Consider the following 10665-nt stretch of genomic DNA (forward strand, 5'->3'; position numbering starts at 1 on the left):
AAACTAGTATTAGTAATAAGTAGGCAATATTTTTCCTTTCAGACACAGAGTATTAACCTCCACACTGTAGATGGCAGTAATACAGCAGCTAGAGTTCAGTCCGTCTGCAGATCATAAAACAGCAGCAGTAACAGAGAATTTCAGCAGCCTGCAGGGTTATTTAATTAATTACACGCTTGGATCTTCTGATTACGGTCGTTTGAAGATTTGCAGAAGCAGAAGACTCCCCCCTGAGTCTGCAGAGCACTGCTCCACAGCCTGTATTCACTAACACTGTGAGTATATCCTTTAATATGCACTTTACTGTACTGTGGCATGTAGTGTTCAACAATAACAGAACTGATAGGTGAAAAACACACGAGTGTATCTATTGCTTTAAATCCAGTCAGTGAACCAAGACCTGTTTGGAATTTGAGGCTCAAAGCATGAACGTTTTTGGAGTTCTGCTCTGGAGCTTTGATGTTAATAAAGCTAATAAAGGAAGAATCCAAGTCAGCACCCAGCCCTGATAGCAAAGACCACTCTATAAACATTGTTTATAATGTTGATGATAAAAAACAACCTTTAAACAACCTTTATTTAACATTCCCTAATAAGCCACGCTCATGGTAGATATTATCATTGTTATTATTATTATTATTAGTATTAGTATTATTAGTATTATTATTTAAATTTGCAGTGCAAGAACAGTCAAAGCTAAGGCTGGACGAAAAAAAATCTTGATAAATCTTTAAATGATTAGTGATTCGTAATATGAACGATTTTTCAATTATGATTCTTAGTTCTGCACCAGCTATTGACATTACATTTATTTCTTTTTTCTACGAATAGTAAGCAGCCACATTCAACCTTACAAGCAGCTTTTATATAAAACATGTTGCAAACATAACCTCCTTTTATTTAAAGAAAGGAAAAGTGTAAAACATGAAAATCACAGCTACATAAGAGTTTTTTTTTTTACAGGTTTCTGACCGAAGCAAGTGTGTACTGAGAAAATCTTGAAAATCACATTAAAACAGTAATTGGATAAATCAAATTAATTTCATTAATGTTCCAGCCTTAGTACAATGAATACAAACAATACATATAAAACTATAATGTTGAATCAACATAAAAAATCAATGTGTACTAATAAATCAGTGCTAATGTTACTGATGAATGTTGTTTCAATGTATTATAAATGGAAAAATAAATGTTCATTCAACATACTGTACCTTTGCTATCTGGGAGGGGTTTAATAAAGGTGCAGAGGGGTGAGGAGGAGCTGCAACACAGTTGATGGTATACTTTTTTGACATGTTTTTTATTATCCCTCAGGTCCTTCGTGTCTGCGGTGACAACATCAGTCAGTTATCATCACATACAACATACAGTACCAGTCAAAGTTTCAGCACATCTCATTAAAACCATAATTTTTCACATTTGCCTCCGCTCCCACTCATTGTCATGAAATGTAAACTAGCAGATTAAGACTTTAGGTTAATCATCTGCTAATAATCTAAAATAAATATAGGTTATATAAGAATACTGTTAACTCTTTTTTTGAATGTGTAGCAAAAGAGAATGGCAAAACATGCACAGTTAAGCCGGGAAAAAAGGCAGTCCATCCTTATTTTAAGAAAGGAAGGTTTGTCTTTAAAGAAAATAGCAAAAGCACTGGAAGTTTCTGTAAACGCTGTGGCTAAGACCCTAAAACGCGTCGAAGAAACCGGCACTTACGAAGACAGAGTAAGGTCAGGCAGACCAAAAGTTACGTCAGAAATGGAGAACAAGTTTATTCAACTAGCCTGTGAACAAAATGGGGACATATCAGCCCCACAAATACAGGCACAGCTTAATGCTACAAGACAAACAGATGTTTCAGTATCAACAGTTCAGAGAAGATTGCGTGAGGCTGGTTTATCTAAAGGGCAGAAACAGAGAAAGAGCTCTGTGATGAAAACAAGAGTAGAAGATGAACAATTCAATTAAAATTAGAAAGCTGAGGAATGGTTAATGTACAGTCTTAATCTTAAAGTCCTTCTGATGCAGTAGCAGTCAAATATTTGGACACACTTAATGGAATATGTGTTTTCCATGATAAAAAAGAAATTTGAGTGCAAGAACTTTTTCTTTAGTTTTGTCTCAAAGACAAATGTAGACGGTGCTGCCAGTGTACAAAGCCGTTTTATTAGCCGTGTTTGGCTAAGTTTCAATTTCATCCTTTTTTATTATTATTATTTATCAGAATAGGCATGTCCAAACATATTTATTGATTTTTTGCACAATTTTGACACCTTATTATTTAATTTGCTGAATTTGTGGCAATATTGTTTAAATCTTTCCTCATTTTTTTGATTTGAGTAAACTTTAGACTGGTACTGTCATGTCTTTGAGTATGCACTTGGGCCATGCTGCTGAAAGCCCTTCCCTGGAGCCCCATTGATGACATCTAACCTCCAATTGATATCAAAGGTGAGAGGAATTACTTTTATTTATCTCTTTAACGTATTAATATTAGTATTAGTAGTTGTAATAGTGACAGTAGTTACTGACTGTGTGTGATTACATACAGCTCTGGAAAAAAATAAAGTTTCTTTATATTTTATCAAATAGAAAACCTCTGGAATATAATCAAGAGGAAGATAGATGATAACCCATCAAACCAAGCTGAACTGCTTGAATTTTTGCACCAGGAGTGACATAAAGTTATCCAAAAGAAGTGTGTAAGACTGGTGGAGGATGCATAAAAACTGTGATTAAAAACCAGGGTTATTCCACCAAATTTAGATTTCTGTACTCTTAAAACTTGTTTTCTTTGCATTATTTGAGGTCTGCATGTTTTGTTTTTTTTTTGCAAATAAAAACAATGTTCATTTTACTCAAAAATATACCGATAAAAGTATACCTATAAAAAGCAAGTTACATTTAACACCAATCCAAAAAGAAGGCAACAGAACACTTAAAGAGAGAAAAGGCTGTTTGAAAAACAAGTTTATGAGCATCTATTATCCATTTAACAATGTTCAATTAATTTCATGATCTCCTACTACAAAGATAACATGTTCCTTTCTGCTTTTCTTTTTTAGATGTCTCTCTGGGTCTGGCACAGCGTCTTCTTCACGAGAGGATTCTACTTGCCGGCTCCTGTGATTCACATGACCCATATTAATACTGGATTCAGCACCTCCATTCATTCATACTCTTTTCAGACTTTCTCATTTAGCTTTTAATTTTTTTTTTCCATCCTCTGACTCAAAAGTGGTGTATAACATCAAACTATGGCAGATGGAGGTGAATTAAATAGGTTCTCTATAGACAGCAGAAGATACAGAGCAGGTAGCTAGAAACGCTCTCAATAAAAAAACGAACAGCATCAGTAGAAGCTGATGGACATACTTGGTGGAGTGAATGAATGAACTGCTTGGATGTTAAGGGTAAATGTTTTGGTTTGTCTTTTTTTGTGAAATTACAGTTATACACAACCGTTAAGAGTATTCTTTGCTCCAACTGGTTATGCATGTAAATTGAAGATGAAAAACACTAATAAATCATTTGTTTCTGTCCTGGTTACAAATTGCATAATATTCTATTTTTCTAGTTCTAATTAATCTAGTTTTCGGACCCCAACCATGCCAAAGGTTTTTTTGCAGAGCTGGACAAGCCAAATGTATTTGCATTTCATTGTGTGCAGCTGACGCCAACATTTTCCCAAATGTTTTTGAAAACAGCTCTCCTGCCCAAAGGTTTTTAGGCTCCCATGATTTAGCCATAAGCTTCTGAACACAGTTTAGCGCTGTTCATCAATGTGGAACAATGTGTAGATTTAGAGAATTATAAAGTGCAGTGTAGTCATTTGCAATCTCAACATAGACTTATCTGCATACAATCACAGTTATTGACAAACTGAAAATAGGGTGACTGTTTGATTAAATAAATTTGCTTTCTTTTAAATAAATTACAATTCTTTTTTTAAAACAAATGCATCTCGAAAAATTTGAATATCATTGAAAAAGTAACTTTATTTCAGTTATTCAGTTCAAAATGTGAAATGTGTATATATTTAATATATAGATGTATTACTCATAGAATGATCTATTTTATGACAACCCAAAAATCAGTGTCTCGGAAAATTAGTATATTATATAAGTACTTAGGGCAGTGTGCCAAGTCCTGCTGGAAAATAAAATCTGCATCTCCATAAAAGTTGTCAGAAGACGGAAGCATGAAGTGCTGTAAAACACTGCACTGACTTTAGACTTGATATAACACAGTGGATCAACACCAGCAGATGACATGTCTCTCCAAACCATCACTGACCATCAGTAAATTTTGTATATATTGATGCAGCAATAGAATACAAGTCACAAACTCCATAGTAATACACAATCTAAACGTGGTTTTTCCATCATCAGCTCTAAAAGATGTTATGCAACATTTAAAAAACATCAAAATAGAAAACTAAAGCTACGTTTATTGAATATTTTTTGTTATCAGGGTAGTTTAGCTATAATTGTATAAACCTCCGCCCTGTAGATGGCAGTAATACATCTGCTGGTGTTCAGCTGTCTGCAGATCCTAAAACAGCAGCAGCAGGATCAGGAGCTTCAGCAGGAGCAGCTGCTGCAGTGTTAGTGATATATGTATATATTTTATCACGCTTCGTTGTTCATATGATGGTCGTTTGATCATTTGCTTCATTAAAGTCTTCAGACCCCCCCAGTCTGTGCAGCACTGCCCCTCAGCCTGTGTTCACTATCAGTGTGAGTATTGCATTATTTAGCATTGTTGTGATGTGTTGTGTGCTGTGAATGGAGGAAATTCTATCTGTCTGTCTGTCTGTCTATCTATCTAAACATACACCGCCTCATCTGCTGTAAGCGTTAAACAAGGGCGTGTAGTGTAAGATTTTTTTCTGTGGTAAAGTTTTGTTTTGGAGCAACGAGGCTAAGCTAGTCAGTTAGCTAACAGGTAACTTAATAAATCCTAGGCTTTTTTTAAGGCGTGGAGATTTAGGTTAGCTAACAGGAATTGAAAGGGATTATAAACAGTGGTGTATCTATTTTTCCCCGTGTAAGAAGCCACAATATTCATAGAAGGGCCAAATATTATTTTTTTACCAGTCAAACACCTAAATGTCATTTTAAACCTTACACAGTAAAACTCTGTGGAGTTACATTTGTGCCAAAAGTTTTACACACACACAAAATCAAAATTTTAAGAATCAAAAGCAAAAAGTGCTCTGTTGCAAATTAAGAACAGAAAAAAATATTTGTATTTGTGTTTTGCCTGTCTTTGCTTTCATTTTTGTGTTTTTTTTTTATGGATTTTCTGTGGATTTTGCTGCTAAAGTATTTTGCTTCTGTAATCTCCTGTTTGTTCCTCCTCTTCTTTTTGCTTCTTTATGTAACATTATATAATCTGCCATTTTTGGTTAAAATCCTTAAAAGCCTCCTTACCAATTTACGGGGGGGGGGGGGGGGGGTCAGAAAGAGAAATATATTTGAAGTCACGGGCCACAGACTCTATAATAAAACAAATAATGAAATATACCACTTTAAATAATACATTTTCCTGATTACTTTCATTTACACATCATTTTACTTGACTTACTATCTTTATCTATCTTTGACAGTGTTGTGTAAACTAAGATTTTTTCAAATTGATGTTTCATTTCATGATGTCTCTTAATATTAAACTCCTTAATTACGGCAACTTTTAGACTCTTTGGCCTGTTTTTCTGTGCTACAACTTCACCCTCTCCGCTTTTAGACTCTTTGGCCTGTTTTTCTGCGCTAGAAATGCGCACTCTCTTCGCTTTTAGACTCTTTTACTCCGTTTTTCTGCGCTAGAAATGTGTACTCTCTCCGCTCTTAGACTCTTTGGCCCGTTTTTCTGCGCTACAACTGCGCACTCTCTCCGCTTTTAGACTCTTTGGCCCGTTTTTCTGCGCTACAACTGCGCACTCTCTCCGCTTTTAGACTCTTTGGCCCGTTTTTCTGCACTACAACTGCGCACTCTCTCCGCTTTTAGACTCTTTGGCCCGTTTTTCTGCGCTACAACTGCGCACTCTCTCCGCTTTTAGACTCTTTGGCCCGTTTTCCCACGCTGTAACTGAGCACTCTCTCCGCTTTCAGACTCTTTGGCCCGTTTTCCCACTCTGTAACTGAGCACTCTCTCCGCTTTTAGACTTTGGCCCGTTTCTGACACCTAGCGTTCAAACTTTGAATCTTACATTATAAAAACTTCTTAACAGCGGGCCAACTTTCATTCTATTTCTAAAATACCTTATTTTAAAATGCCGTAGTTTGGACACCCCTGACAAAATACTCTCCAACACAGCATGTGATTGAAAAAAAAAAATACAGTGATTTATAAATTTTTGAAAGGTTTTTACATTTTTAAAACATTTTCACAAATACTGTCGGTTCAATATATATATATATATATATATATATATATATATATATATATATATATATATATATATATATATATATATATATATATATATATAAGCTAAAATTTACTCCGAAATAGTTTTTTGGGGTTCGTGGAGAATAACTCAGAAAACATGTACATAATTCAGCTTAATATGATAATAGCCATATTTCATATCCATAAATTAAAATGTTAGGGGTGTCAGAAAATACTGATATCAAAGCATTATGATATTTTGATTTGCAATACTGTAATAACGATCACAAACTGAGTATTGATTTTTCATTATTAGTTTGTTTTGCAGTGATTCATTTATTGTTGTGTTGTCTTTAAACCCAGCCCACTAGACTGATTGGAAAGAAAGTGAACTTTTCTTTGATTTATTTATGAATATGAAAGTGTGGTTTTATACTATTAGACTATTTCTAAAGTTTGGTAAAAAGAATTTGCAATGTATTGCGATACATTGAATCAGAATATTGCATTATACTTAATATTGTTAATGATATGGTTGTTATGATGTGTAAGAAATAACAGGAGGGTGCTAGTGAACGTGATAAAAATTACACCTCAATATTTTTTCTTTTTCTCAGGACCTTTGTGGAAACCCCTCCCTCTGCTGCGACTGCATCAAAGTATAATTTGGGGCGTTCATTATTGAAGATACATTACCAGTCCAAAGTTTTCTTATGTCTGATGGAAACTAAGTTTTTATAATGTCCACTTTAACTTTTACCTGTGTGATGGTTAAATTCTGATTAATATTTTTGTGATGATGTGAGATGTAAATTAGCAGGTTAACATATTAGCATTCTGTTAGCAATTATTACATCAGGTAAGTGTATAGTAGTGAGTAATACATAGTAAAATAAAAGAGGTTGTATAAGCACACTATTGATATTGTTAAACATTAAAAAAGAGCAGAAAATGGCAAAGCACGCTCAGTTAAGCAGAGAAAAAAGAGAATCTATAATGTCTTTACGAAAAGAAGGTCAGTCTTTAAGAAAGATTGCGAAAACACTACAGGTGTCTGTAAATGCTGTTTCAAAGACGATCAAACGCGTTGAAGAAACCGGTACTCATGAAGATCGAGCCAGATCGGGCAGACCAAAGGTCACCTCAGAGTCAGAAAATAATTTTATTAAGCTCACATGTGCACAAAACGAGGAATTAACTGCCCCACAAATACAAGCACAGCTAAACGCTGTTAGAAATACAGACGTTTCAATATCAACAATTCAAAGACGGTTGCGTGAGGCAGGTTTATCCAGAGGGCAAAAACACAGAAAGGCTGCTTTGAGCCAAAACAGCAAAGAAGCAGGAAAGTTAAAAGAAGAAAATGCTAAGTCTTAAGTAAGTATTAAATAATATTAATTAAATTAATATTACAGAGATAAGTAAGTCTAATGACCTTTGTGTGAAATAACTTCTTGCCAAATGTAAGTAGTGTCAAGAGTGTAAAAAGTGATGTAAGTGAGAGGGCTTTGATTTGCATTAATTGCTGTATAGTTTCTTTCATTCTAATCATTTTTGCAAAATACAAGAACGAGAACAACTTACTTTGAGTGCTTGTGTCCACTAGTGAGTGTTGTGTATACAAGATACATATAAGCTGTCTCAGTTCATCCTGCATGTGTACAAGTATATGCAGTGCCACAAATTAAAGCTGGTATTCCATAGTACTGAAACTTGCAAGAATAAAAAAAATATTATAAAACATATATTAAAAAGAGAAGTACATTCTGTAATCACCCAGGATGCTTCAATTGCAGGAAGCTTTTAAAAATCCTCATTTGTTGCCAGGCAGACTTTCATTGGTTTTGACATTCATCAGCTCTGCTTAGACACAGTTAGACATGCACATCTTACCTGTTTGATCAATCTAAGAAAAACAGGATTACATTTTTAAATCCTCCCACACCAGTGTTTAACCACGACGTCGTTCTGTATGGAGTTTGCATGTTCTCTGTGGGTCCGGCTCCCCGTGACCCAACCCGGAATGGATCACGCCGGGTTGAAGATGAACGTCCCATGACTTTAGGCATGTTTGTACCAAGATTGCAAGAATTCTGAATAATCCTGTAATGTTCTGCATTATGAAACAGCCTAAAACAGACCTCAAAACTGATCAGTTACTGTGTTGTAGATGACAAGGACAAAAGTGATGACCTCTTCTGCCTGTTTTTTTTAGGTATCAATACCATAGCACTTGCTAACAGAATGCCTTGTGTATCTGAACTAAACTGTTATTCACACAAAGGTCAGACTCACTGACTATTTTGTATTGAAACACTGTTTTGATATGTCTTAATATTTATGTATATTCAGGTATTTGAAAATACAGAAATTGTAACACTTTCGAACAGACCTACCTAGATTTCAGCAAGTGTGCTTTTGGCTGGTACTGTACTTCAATATACTGTCCACAGATTAGCAGGACACTATGGCCCAGAATCATGCTGCTTTGGCATCAGCAACCAGAGTCCGAGAGAGCACAACTGGCCATGCTCTCCCCTGGCGTTTGTTGGCACAGACTTGAAGCAGGAGGTCTGATGCTGCTTGGTAATCCTTCCTTAGAACCAATTCAAAAGATTTGTTGGCTGACTTCACAATTTGGAGGCATGCACTTGTCCTGATACTCCTAATGTCGGGAGAATTTCAACTGATGGGATAATTGGATTAGCTAAACTGGGGTGAAAATTGGATTAAAAAGATGCTTCGGACAAGCTGATGGAAGATTTTCATATCACTTAAAAACAAAACAAAAAAACAGGTGAGATCAAACTCTTGATCTACAAAAGATTAAATGTGTTTTACAATAATACGTTTATATATTTTTTTGTCTTATAAGGTTTAGCCAGAATTTATGAACAAGAATGAAGTCTACTAAATGGCTTTAATGATTCACATCACCTTTTCAGGTACCTGACGGGATTCCTTGCCTTTCCTGAGTTCTTCTGGCTTCTAGCACACTTCACTGCTCCAGCCATTACTGTTATCTTTTCCGTTCCTGTCCTTTCCTCTGGCTTACATCTCTTGTGGTGTAGAAGAACCAGCTACGGTAGATGAAAAAGAATGAAACTGCTGCTACATGGAAAGCTGAAAATATACAGCTCAAGACTCAATAACAAACTATACAGTATCAGGATAACCTGGTGAAGATTTTTTTTTAAACACCAGAGACCAAAGACTTACAGAAGTGAGCAGAGAAAGAAAAAAAAAACTTAACATAAACCTCAAACGTAATACTTTTAAAAGATTACTAAGTGTATTTTAGGTTCATTATATTATATTATATTTTGTTTTTCTGCGTGTGAATGTTGGTCCTTAATAATGTTTTCTGTGAGATGTTTAATAATACATTCCTACAATGATCCATTTTCTGCTCCTTTTTACTTTTTTGTGAATTTTATACAATTAACCCTGAGCATTTCAAATGTTTTAAGCATATTTTTCCCCTCAACCAGATGTTGCCACCTCTGTGCTTTACAATTAGGAAATAGTGTTCTGATGATGATCAAATCTGATCAAAGTTATCTGATTTATTAGATTTAATAGTCATGTAAATGCTTTACTTAATTTCCTTATGGTGGATTTAGAAATCAGATTAAGCAAGTTTTCAGCACATGTATATTATTGCTTTAATTAAATTTGGTTTTCTCCGTTTTACCATTTATGGGGATGTAACCAGATGTGAGAGACATTTGAGTAGTTCAGTAGTATTTGCTGCCAGAAGTTGATCCATGTTGATAAAAGGCCACAGCAGGAAGCTTCAAGTTTACGTCACATCTGTCTGTTCCTGTATAAATCAGATTATTGCCTGGCTGAGGTTTTCTATTATCTGATTATACAAGTTTATGTAAATGTATCAACTCAAATCAACTTAAATGTGGTGTTTTACACAAAAGCAAAAGTGTTTATCAGACCAGAGAACATATTCCATCGGCTCCAAACTCTATATAGAATTTTTTTGCCTTTTTTTTTCTCTCTAACAATAAAATTTTCAACAATAGCTCTGTAAACAGTTGTGTGGATAGCTGTGGATCTGTCGACATCCTTTAGAATTTCCATTGACCTCTGAGTGCTTCTAATGATTAATGACTAGTCACTAATAGTCACTTTTTCCAGTCACTGATTTTCATAAGACAACCTCCTTGAACGAGAAGCATAGTTGTGCCAGATTCTCTCTATTTTGTATCATTTTGAATTAAGATTCTTATTACAAGCCAAGGTTTATGCATATCT

The 10665-nt window shown here is 34.9% G+C and overlaps 1 long non-coding RNA gene across 1 annotated transcript; it reads left to right on the forward strand.

Annotated features, from left to right (window-relative positions):
- Positions 1-54: 54 nt before the first annotated feature.
- On the forward strand, positions 55-10432 carry LOC111192070 (uncharacterized). The gene is made up of 5 exons (XR_002649803.2): positions 55-275; positions 1318-2454; positions 3069-4742; positions 7014-9193; positions 9342-10432. It is a non-coding gene; the product is annotated as an uncharacterized LOC111192070 (long non-coding RNA).
- The last annotated feature ends 233 nt before the right edge of the window (positions 10433-10665 follow it).

The sequence above is a fragment of the Astyanax mexicanus genome, chromosome 19 (genome assembly GCF_023375975.1).
Source record: "Astyanax mexicanus isolate ESR-SI-001 chromosome 19, AstMex3_surface, whole genome shotgun sequence".
Taxonomy (NCBI): domain Eukaryota; kingdom Metazoa; phylum Chordata; class Actinopteri; order Characiformes; family Acestrorhamphidae; genus Astyanax; species Astyanax mexicanus.